This window comes from Beta vulgaris, chromosome 6 (genome assembly GCF_026745355.1).
Source record: "Beta vulgaris subsp. vulgaris cultivar EL10 chromosome 6, EL10.2, whole genome shotgun sequence".
Classification (NCBI taxonomy): domain Eukaryota; kingdom Viridiplantae; phylum Streptophyta; class Magnoliopsida; order Caryophyllales; family Amaranthaceae; genus Beta; species Beta vulgaris.
In genome coordinates, this window is record NC_079207.1 from 51,434,590 (window position 1) to 51,445,657 (window position 11,068).

At 38.1% G+C, this 11,068-nt stretch overlaps 1 pseudogene; it reads right to left on the reverse strand.

Moving 5' to 3' along the window:
- Positions 1-2,410: 2,410 nt before the first annotated feature.
- LOC130591849 (protein Ycf2-like) lies at positions 2,411-3,435 on the reverse strand (annotated as a pseudogene).
- Between the last annotated feature and the right edge of the window lie 7,633 nt (positions 3,436-11,068).

An 11,068-nucleotide genomic window follows, 5' to 3' on the forward strand; every position in this document is an offset into this window, starting at 1 on the left:
ACGTGCTAGGTCAGATTCAAGTGATTCATATTAACTTTTTTTTTGATAAATTATAAATATAAGTAAAACATAAAGATTATCAACTGCCCCTCCTTACCTTAATGGCAATGGCGTGAGCTTTAGTAACCTTTTCCCTACTAACATAGGTAACATTAAAACTTGCTAATCGATTAAGTAATAAAGTAATATCCCTTAAGATTTTTCTAATTTGCGATGGCGCTTCATGTCGCGAGAGCAAGCCTGTAATAATATTTCTGCAGTCTGTCCAAATTTTAAGTTTATCCATGTTCCGCTGGAGGATAATCTGTAGACTTTTTAGAACGCTTTTACCTCTGCTTGTAGGCCCAACATTGCTTGTATTTTCTCACCCCCACATTCTACCTCAATTCCCTTCTCCAATAGTGCCCATCCATATGTCGCTTCCCATTCTTCCTTCATTCCCTTCATTACTTTCTTCCAAGCACCATCAACAATTAGGCGTCACCCTGCACCCTCCTCTATCCAATTCTTTTCATAAGCCAATATTAGATTGTTATCATTGTTCATTACAACCTGCTTTTTCTTTCCCTCCTTTTTCTCCTTTTTGTCATGCGTCATCCACCATCTATTATACCAATTTTCAATTTGGCCCATAATGAGGGTGGGATGTAGCTTGCTGCCCTATTTGAAAATTATCTTGTTTCTTTGAGTCCAAAGACTCCAAAGAATAGCAACAAACTCTACTACATATTAATCCGCATATTGGTCCTTATGCATAAGAAACCAAAGCCAATGTCTTGACCACATTGCAATGTTGCACTTTCTTGGGTTGTTTGCAATTCCCGAATTAGAGGATTTCCATATATGCATCGAGATATCACAATCTTTGAATATGTGAGTATCCTTTTTCTCATGATTCCAACAAAATGGGCAAGGTCTCTCACTTAGAATTTTCTATTGGAAGCTATTTCATGGTGCTTTACCAAGAAAGATGTACAGTCTAATGAGGCTACAACGAAATATTTACTTATGGGTGGGGCAAGCTCTTCTATTATGGTTTATGGTTTCTCTTGGCTATATGGTTCATCCGGTGGAGAGATCGAGCTTCAAGAAATAGTGAATGGTCTTATCAACACACAAATGTATAACTCCCCGGGATTTTCAATTGCGCTTATATTCATCACTGTAGGAATTGGGTTCAAGCTTTCCCCAGCCCCTTCTCATCAATGGACTCCTGACATATACGAAGGAGTGCGGTTCGTTCGAGAAATTCCTACCTCTCTATCTATCTCTGAGATGTTTGGATTTTTCAAAACTCCATGGACATGCAGAAGAGAAATGTTATTCCCACTCGGACCAAGACATAACTTTTCTTCTATTCAATCCTTTTCTTACATCTCTATCTATCTTTGTTATGTCTTGGCGATCTTTGATAAATACTGATAACTCTCGTACAGAGTATTAGAACGGAAAAATCCATTCGGTAATGAACTATTGGTTCTAAGCCATCTTTGGCGATTAATCAACAATTCAACGTGCTTTTCTTGCGTATTCGTGATAAGCCAGCGTTGAAATAGAGATATAGGAGTATTCCTTTGGGGAGTAAGAAGCCCCTTTGATATCTCTTCATCTGCAAAGGATTCTCGATATGAAAAACAGAAACAAAGGGCTGATCTTTGAATAGGAAAAAGAGTGGATCTGCAGGGCCCAAATGAATTGGCTTATTCGAAAAAAGCCCTGTTCTTTGGAAGATCTATCTCGTGTCTGGTACTGCATGGTTCCACTCTGCAAGAACTCCGAATCATTCTTTTGAAGCTTATCCTTTTTATCATAAATGATCCGCTTGCCCCGAAATGACCTGGCCCAATAGGGAAATCCCAATTCATTGGGCCTTTCGATACAATCAACTAGAAAGCCCCGGACCAGGAGTTCCATATTCTAGGAGCCCAAACTATGTGATTGAATAAATCCTCCTCATCTGTTGCGGATCGAGGGCTCCTTCCCCTTCTTTCAATTCCGATTCGTATTTTTCATAGAGAAATCTATGATCAAGGATAGAACAAGATCCATTTTGCATCATATCTAAGGGATTCCTTAGTTCGGGCCGAAGAAACAATGTCACTCGATCATTCTGACTGCAATCTTTTTCTGTCCGTGAGGATCCCACCAGAGCGCCTTCTACTTTTAATAGGCCATGAACTAGATAAGAATCATTCTCAACGAGTCCATAATAAGTGATCCCATTTTTTTCATCGGATCCGGGTAGAGACCAAAGATCTTGAGCGACCGATCCGGCAGAACAACTCAAAAGATAAAGAACGTTAATTTCTTCATGCTCGTTCCAAGTTCGAAGTACCATTTGTACAAATAAGAATCCCCTTCCTTACATGATTTCTTCTTCATATAGGTAGATATAGGATCTATAGGGCAATTACTTAGAAGTACATTTTGTGCAACAGCCCTTCCTATCTGATAGAAAGAGCCCATGATCCTGAACCGATCTTACCTGGGCTCGCAAATCCCAAGTTTGTCTATGAAGAGCGGATCGAATTGTATTACTGTCTATAATGGATTTCTTCTGTGTAATACTAATTGATAGGGCCTCATTGATAAGTGCTACAAGATCTCGTACATTGGAACCCATGGTTATGGACCTGATAGTATGGAACATTTTCTTTTCCAAGTGAAATCCCCTAGTATAGAAAGAGTGAAAAAGTGCTTTCGTTGTTGTGGAATACGAAGCCTTCGTATCTTAATGCATGTATTTAATTGATTCGGAGCTATTAGAGCGGGATCCACTTTTTGAGGAATATGAGTCGAAGCAATAACAAGAATATTTCTAGTAGACCCTCTTTCACAATCCCTGGAGAGATAGTTCACTAATAGACCGAGGGATAAGTAATTCGACTCATTCACATCCAGATCATGAATGTTTGGAATCCATATTATGCAAGGAGACATTGCTTTTGCTAATTCGAATTGAAGGGTGATAGAAAATTGGTCTATTTCCGGCATCATATCCATAGTTAGCGCATTCATCCTAGTTAGCAGCTCCAGCTCCGTATCAAGGTCACGATCGATATCGTCACTAGCATCAATATCGTCACTAGCATCAATAAGAGAACCTTCAGGCTTGTTATCCAGGAACTTGTTCAGAAATACCGTAATAAAAGGAACATAGGAGTTTGTCGCTAGGTATTTGACCAAATAGGATCGTCCAGTTCCTATAGAACCTATCACTAAAATACCTCTAGAGGGGGATAGGGCTAAGCGGAGCGAAAAGGGTTTTCCATGAGATGGGAAATGAAAACTATTAGCCTCACACGAGGTTTGTGAATAAGTGATTGTCTGATAATGAGCAAGGAATACTCGTCTTTCTGCTAAACAAGATGTATTGAACTCATAATTCATTAGATACTTTTTATGAATGTCAACTAAGTATCGTAAGTAAATTGCTCCCGGTTTTCAATCATTTGATAACCAGATCATTCTTTGATAAATGATCACTATGATCAGACTCAATAGAATTTGATCAATCCTTTTTTCTGTCGTTGTCGTTAAAGTGGAGAACTGAACCAAGAATTCTCTTTCTTCCTCATCAATCGAATCACTGCTCGCGACCCAGGATTCTATTTTAACATGCTAAACTGGTGGCTAAAGCACCATGAAATAGCTTCCAATAGAAATACTTCCATTTCGACCAAATTTTTTGTTTCCAGAATTCATCACTTGTGTTGTTAATTCCCTCTCTTGTTTGTTGTGCCCAATTACTTGATTTTACAGTATAATGACCGTTACTTGTATTTAGCCATACATACTTATTTATCTCCATTGCTTGTGAAATGTGTGTCGTAAGGACTGCTCTTGTTGATTGTTCATCACACCACATGTTTACCTTTGGTATGTCCCAGCTTTCGGTCATTGTAATCAACTCATTTACCCATCTTGGGTGATCTAAACTGAGAGTTGTTTGATTTACCTTGAAATCAACTTTTGTTTTGTTGCTTGTCTGAGTTTCTTCTGGAATTTTTGTTGTTTTCCCATCGCCAATAATTTTCCCCACACTTTCCTTCATTTTCATTACTTAGCTCATGATGCTTCTACTACCCTAGGTTAACCTGTGGAATCTGTCCCCTTTAGGCTTTTATCAAGCAAGTCTGCGAATATTTGGCTCTGAAAAATATACTGATCAACAAGTCTTGCTTAATCTCCATACGCCAGGCTTGTTTAAACAGTAAATCCTGATTCATGGACTGAAGGTTTCTAAGGCCCATCCTTCCACAAAACTTATGCTTTTCCAATAGTGTTCTTTTTTTCCAATATATTGGTTTTCGATTGTGATTCGAAGCTCACCAGAACTTTAGTAACAATGAGGTGACTTGATTCAGAATATATTTTGGGAATTTGAAAACTGTCATAATGTGAGAGGAAAAAGCAATGAGAATACTATTTATCAAAATGAGTTTACCTGCCTGTGATAAGTTCTTAAATTTCCATGAAGATAAAGTGGAGGCAACTTTGGTGGGAAGAGACTTGAAATCATTTAAAGATCGTCCATCCACATCCATAGGGCAGCCTAAATAAAGGCCCAACTTGTCTTTGTGTTTGAGACCTAGTCTTCTACTGAATAGTCTCATGAATTTCGGTGGTGTGTTTCTGCTGAAATTTGTGAATGACTTTTGGACATTGATCATTTTCCCTGATAATTTACATAATTTATCTAGGTCCTTAGATGCCAACAATTGTCCATAGTTCCTTTCATAAAGAAGAGAGCATCATCCGCAAAGAGCATATGTGATACTTGAGGTGCATTTATTGCAATCTTTAAACCCTTGATGATTCCTTGTTGTTGTTGTTGTAGGATGATGTTTCTAGAGAGAGTTCACATACACATAATGAATATATATGGTGATAAAGGATCACCTTGCCTTAAGCCTGCTTTTGGGACTATTTTTCCAGCAGGTCAGGCTTTCCATTAATCAAGATTGTGTATGTAACCGTTGTGATGCATTGCATATTTAGATGCACCCAAGTTATTGGCAAGCCTATTCTTTTTAGAACTTTCTCTATAAAAGACCAACTAATGCGATCATACGCTTTATTTAAATCCAAGTTTAAAATAAAGGCGTAATTAGCATTTTTCATCACCCTTCTCTTTATGTAATTCAACATCTCATGAGCTAGTACACAGTTATCATTGATGGATCTACCAGGGATGAAGACACTTTGAAAATATCCTATTATATGCTTCATTAGGGGTTGTAGCCTTTTCATAATGCATTTTGAGATTAGTTTGTAAGAGGAATTACACAAACTGATGGGCCGAAATTGACTTACTTATTCAAGTCTCTCTGTTTTTGGGATGAGCACAATGTGAGTTTGGTTTGTTTCCTTCAACATGAACCCTCCTTCTAAAAAGTTAAGAGTGGCTTGACTAAAGGCATTCCCCAAAATTTCCTAATTCTTCTGAATAAGTGAACGGGGTATTCCATCTGGGCCAGGTGACTTGTTGGGCTTCATACTGAACATGGCTTCTTTTACTTCCTCCTTTATAAATGGACGGTTAAGTGAGCTGATCAGCTAAGCTGAGAACCTTGGCAAGGCCTCCCACCAGCAGTCTAGTTCGTTTTCAAGAATTGGGCTCTCCATCAACTCATTATGTTCAAAAAGGTTCTTGAAGTAATGTGAATTGTTATTTGATGTCTTTGGTTATGAAAGCCATTCGTTATTGGGCCCCTTAATTGCCCTAGTGGTGTTATGGGCCTGTCTTATTTTAGCACACTTGTAGAAGAAAGTTGTGTGTTGGTCCCACTTAGTTCGAGCTCTTTGCTTCCAGTATGTCAATTGCAGATCTGTGTTGGCCCAAAGCATTCTTCGCTTGACTAGCTCATCCTTTTGGTTATCCGGTTCATTAATATTAAGTTGTTGCACTACCAGGTCTTCATTCAATTAGGCCCAGTTTATGTTATTTTCCTTTTTGAAATTCAAACACCAAAGTTTACATCCCTTGTTAACTCCCGCTAATTTTCTTTGTAATTGGAAGAGAGATGATCCTAACTGCTTTTCCCTCCAATTTTTCCTTGATTATCCACCAATCTCTTCGTACTCCAAATACCAGTTTTCAATCCTATATGATCTTTTCTTCGTCATATTTGTAGGATTATAATCCAATATTATAGGGCCATGGTCTGAAATGAATATTGGGAAGGTTATAACAATGGCCTAGGGGAAAGTTGTTCTCCATGCATCATTACAATACACTGTCTCTAATCTTTCAAAGATAGCTTCCTCATTCTCCCTGTTATTTGTCCACGTGTAAGGTACGCCATGGTATGGCAGGTTCAGTAAATTGCATTCAATCTTCCATGTTTGGAATTGAAAAGAGCCTGGGATTACACTATTAACCCCTAGTTTTTGTGATGCGTTTTCTAGTTGATTGAAATCATTTATGACGAGTACTTTTCCCGAGTGAGACCATATGAAAGCTCTAAGAGTATCCTATACTTGTTCCTTCTCAGCTAAGTTAGGGGCTCCATAAACACATAGAAGGTCATAAAGCTCGTTACATTCATCACGTATATAAGAACATACATAATTTTTTTCGATAAAGAGGACAGTGACAACAATTTTAAAAGACCAACACAAAAATAGGCCTCCTGAGAAGCCAACAGAGTCATCACCCACCCAGTTAACATAACCTAGTTTTCTAGCAAGTGTATCTAAAGAAGAAGTCATACATTTTGTTTCTGATAAAAAAAAAAAGAAAATCTAAAGCTTCACTACCAACTAGCCATTGAAGGAAAGTAGTCAATAGATTTAAGCCCCCCCCCCCCCCAAGAAAATCTAAAGCTTCACTACCAACTAGCCGTTGAAGGAAAGTAGTCAGTAGATTTAAGGCCCCTACAATTCCATGCACAAGCTTTCATATTCCCTTTGATGATTGTTCTGGGACAACCATCAACACCCCTTCAGCAGTGGTTAAGTTCGAGCTTGTGTAATCACTATCATTTTCACTTAATCCATACTTCATTTCCATTTTCCCACGGCACATTCTTTGGTTTTGTACCTCTTTGTAATTGAGCTCTCACTTTTCGAAGTTTCCACCAACTATTTCTCAGAGTGAACCGTAGCTCCAATATTTCTTCTCTTCTTCCCTTTCATTGGCTCCATGGTAGTCATAAACTTCTCCCAAAAGGTGGTTGCCCATCCACCTATCCCACAAGCTTTTTTTTATTTGTTTCTCGCTATTCTTTCTCTCTTGTCTTATGATTTTAACAAAAAAAATTCACTTTCTTGACTAGTTTCACCTTGTTTGGCAGTTGGGAGGAGTTTGATGTTGATGAGAGCACCACAACCTCTTATCTTTCTAAATTCATTTTTCCCAAATCAAGACGGCCCAACTCTGAATCTGTTGAGTAGTAGATATCATCCAGACTTGCCCCATGAGCATGACTAGGTCCAGTTGTTTCCTTCTTTTCCATCACAATTTCTTTTCCTTTTTCACTGATTTAAATGGGCTCTATAGAGTTTAGTGAGGAGTTTTCAGCAAGGGTTGCATTGGAGGGTTTTCTTTTAATGGGTAGTAGTTGGAGTTGGATATTGGTTTGGGGCAGACTAGGGAAGGTGAAGGATTCATCAGAGCTTCCACTTGAATCAATCAACGTTTCTGATGGGCTTGAGTTAATCAAGTTTGAGGTAATGAGATGGATTTGTTCTAATGGGCTTAGTATTTAAAATTTCTATAAAGGAGGGATAATGGGTCTTGTAGGGTGTTGGCTGACACTATAAAGCAGCCCGAACTCAAAAGAGTCATCCATTCATTTCCCTTAATGTGGATAGTCAGCTCAGCTTCATGACTAGACATTGTTGAAGGACTCAAAGATTTTTTTTCCTAAACTGGTAAGGAAATACGGAGGAAATGGGGGAATGTGATGTATCAGTGGGTAAAAAGAGAAGGGAGTGAGGGTTGTAGTTTAATACATGACAAATTAAGGTATTTCCTAAGGTGGTTGGGAGGTTGAATAAATGCATATTGCTTCGAGTGAAGGACAACAGGGAATTTGTACTTGATACAAATAGAGGGATAAGCTGATCAATCTCTAGTCCTTCTAGTGTATAATGTTTATTTCCTTCTTCGGAGCAGTAGGAAGGAGAGACTAGAGAAACATTCCCCATAAATGAACTCAAGTGAACTAGACTTTTGTCTCCAACTTGGCTAAAAATGCTTTCCCTAATCCTACCATAAGGTTCCTCCATACAACTCACATTAATATTCTCGAGCCTCACAAAACTGATATTGTTAGGTGCGGCGTTAATGTGTGTTGAAGGAAGACTAATGGACTGAAGAATTGAATTAGGAAAAACTGCACTTACTTGACTTTTTTGCCTTATTGATTTGTGATTTGACCAGTTCAGTTTGTGGATGACACTCGTCAGGGAAATTGAGCCTGTTAGGCCTGTTGTATCTTTTTTCCCATCCTCATCACCATGCCTCGGGAACTTGAACCTTCTGGATGATTTGATGACCATATCCATTATGGTCTTTCTTTTAGAGGTTTAACATTTCTCTGAGTTAGAATTGCCATATGTGGAACTGTTTGTTTTCCTTACTGCTGTTATCATTTTAGATTTTCCTTGCGCTTTCGAGCCGATGATTAGGTTGCTTGGTTGTAAAAATCGTCTTCTTCCCCATAATTTCAATCTTTTTTCAGCCTGATCATCTTCAGATGATGAGTTAGAGATTCTTTTCTCTTCTTACGAGAGCATGGAGCTTGTGAACTAGGTTGTTTCCGTTTGAATCTTCCTTCTTGGGATGATCGGGATGAAAAATCAAAGAATAGAATTTCATTGGAATGCCATTAAGTTAAATCTAGTCTTGAGGACCTATAGATTTCAAGTCTTCGTAACCCTATTATTTTGTTTGTGTAGCAAGGAGTTAGGGGTGGTGTACCACTGTACCATAAGGTTTTCATGGGTGATGCACACTTCCCTCATTCTTCTTCCAAAGTTTCATTGAGCTTCAGCTTGTGAGATCCTACAAAACCTCGTTTTGTGACCTAATTTTCCACAATTCTTGTAGAAATTAAAAATTCATAGAAGTAGCCTGGAATGAATGGTTTATCTATATCTACTTAAACTTTTGCTCGTAGGAACTCCTTTGGTCCATCTTGTAGAGATGCATCATCAAACGTATTGACTCTTCCAATTTTCTCCAAAGCTCTACAAGCAACATGAGGATGGTTAGAAGTGAGAGGAATACCTTCAACTCTTATCCATAAGGGTGCAACCGAGAAATCAAAGCTTCACATGGATGCTCCTCGGAACCAGCATTTGAATATGATGAGTGCACCCTGGAAACATGCGCTTCGATTTGATAATATGTTATCTTTGTCGTCCTTATGGATGTAGTAAAAGAAAAAAGGTTTGCGTACTTTTTCCACCTTTATTACTTCATTTGTGATTCAACATGTTGTTATCCATTGTTGAATATGGTTAGCTGAAAGTCATGTGTGTCTTTGAATTTTGCTATTACAGTCATAGGGAAAACTATTCCTGAGGGGAGCATGTCTCCTATCTCAAAGTTAACTTTTGGCCCCATTTTGTTTTTAAGATTCCACTAAAGGCCTCCTCAAAGTCTGGATATTGATGGTTCATTTGATCTTGGAAAATTAGATTTTAATAATCCAACCTTTAACCGGTCTTCTTAAAATAGTCCCACTTTTCACTTTTCTTTTTAACAACTCAAACATTAGGACCCAACCACTTTTATTGAACCTCATTAAATGATGACCTTAAACAAAAGGTTACCATTCCTTCATAGCAGGTAAAATAACGGTAATATTGAATCTTTCTCTTTTATTTCTCTTTTCTTTCTCTTTCCTTTATATTATCTTCCTAAAAAAGTCTTATTTCCCTCATTTTCATTCTCTCTCTTCTTCTCACATTTTCTTCACAAAAAAATTGCGCAGCATGAAAGGAAATGACTCAGGTTCTTCAACAAACTCACTGAGTGAAAGGGTGAAGTGCAAATGTGGGGTTGCTGCTGTTGTGCGAATTGCGAAGAAAGGTTCAAATTGTGGGAGGCAGTTCCTTGGATGCCCTAAGTGGCCTGATCAATGTTGCGATTTTTTCAGGTGGGTGACTCAGCCAAATATGGATGAAATAAATGATATTAGGGACCTCCAGTTTCAAATTCTAGAGAGGGATACGACTATTGCTGAGTTGGAGTACCACAAGATGTTACTTGATGACAAAATAAAAAAATTGAAGATGAAGAAGGAAAGCCTAGAAGAAGATGTGCAGGAGATGAAGACTAAACTTAGTGAATTGCGTGTGGAGGTGCTGAGGTGCAATAGGAATGAGAAGAACTTCTCTATGGCTTTGATGTATTCTTAGATTTTATTTGTCATTTTGATATGTTATTTGAAGTAGCTATGTTTGAATAGGCTAGGTTTGATGCAAAATTGTGATTGGGTTAGAATGCAAATTAAGGGTTTGGGTAGAAGTGATGCAAAATTGTAAGTATGCTAATGAAGTGTAAGTTGTTAAGTATTGTGGTAATGGAAAAAAATTTGTCTCAAAAAACATTTCATTGTTCAACCCCAAATTGGGTATCAAATAGAACCATCACAATTCATTGTATCATTACAAAACAACAACATTCTACTTGTCATTACAAAAAGAGCAACAATAACTGAACTTGGCAAAAAATGATCTGAAGAAGGAATCCATTTATGCTAATATGTTGCTTGGTCAACTGTGGAAGCTTGAGATGCTTCCTTGAGGTCCATAGTAGCTACTGTGTTGCTTGGTCAACTGTGGAAGCTTGAGATAGCTTCAAAAAACACATAATACAACAGTTAGTTTAAGTACAATGAAAATACACAATACACAAACTGATGATAAAAGAAAGTGAATAAATGTAGGACTCACATTATTGATTGATGCAGTCCTAGCATAAGGGACACCTCCCCTGCCTCCATTACCTTCCCTCCTTCCTCCTCTGCCTCTCCTTCCTCCATTATCTTAAGGATGTCCTCCACTTTCCCCTCTTCCTCTTCCTCTCCCACCCCCTCTAGAACCTCTGCCA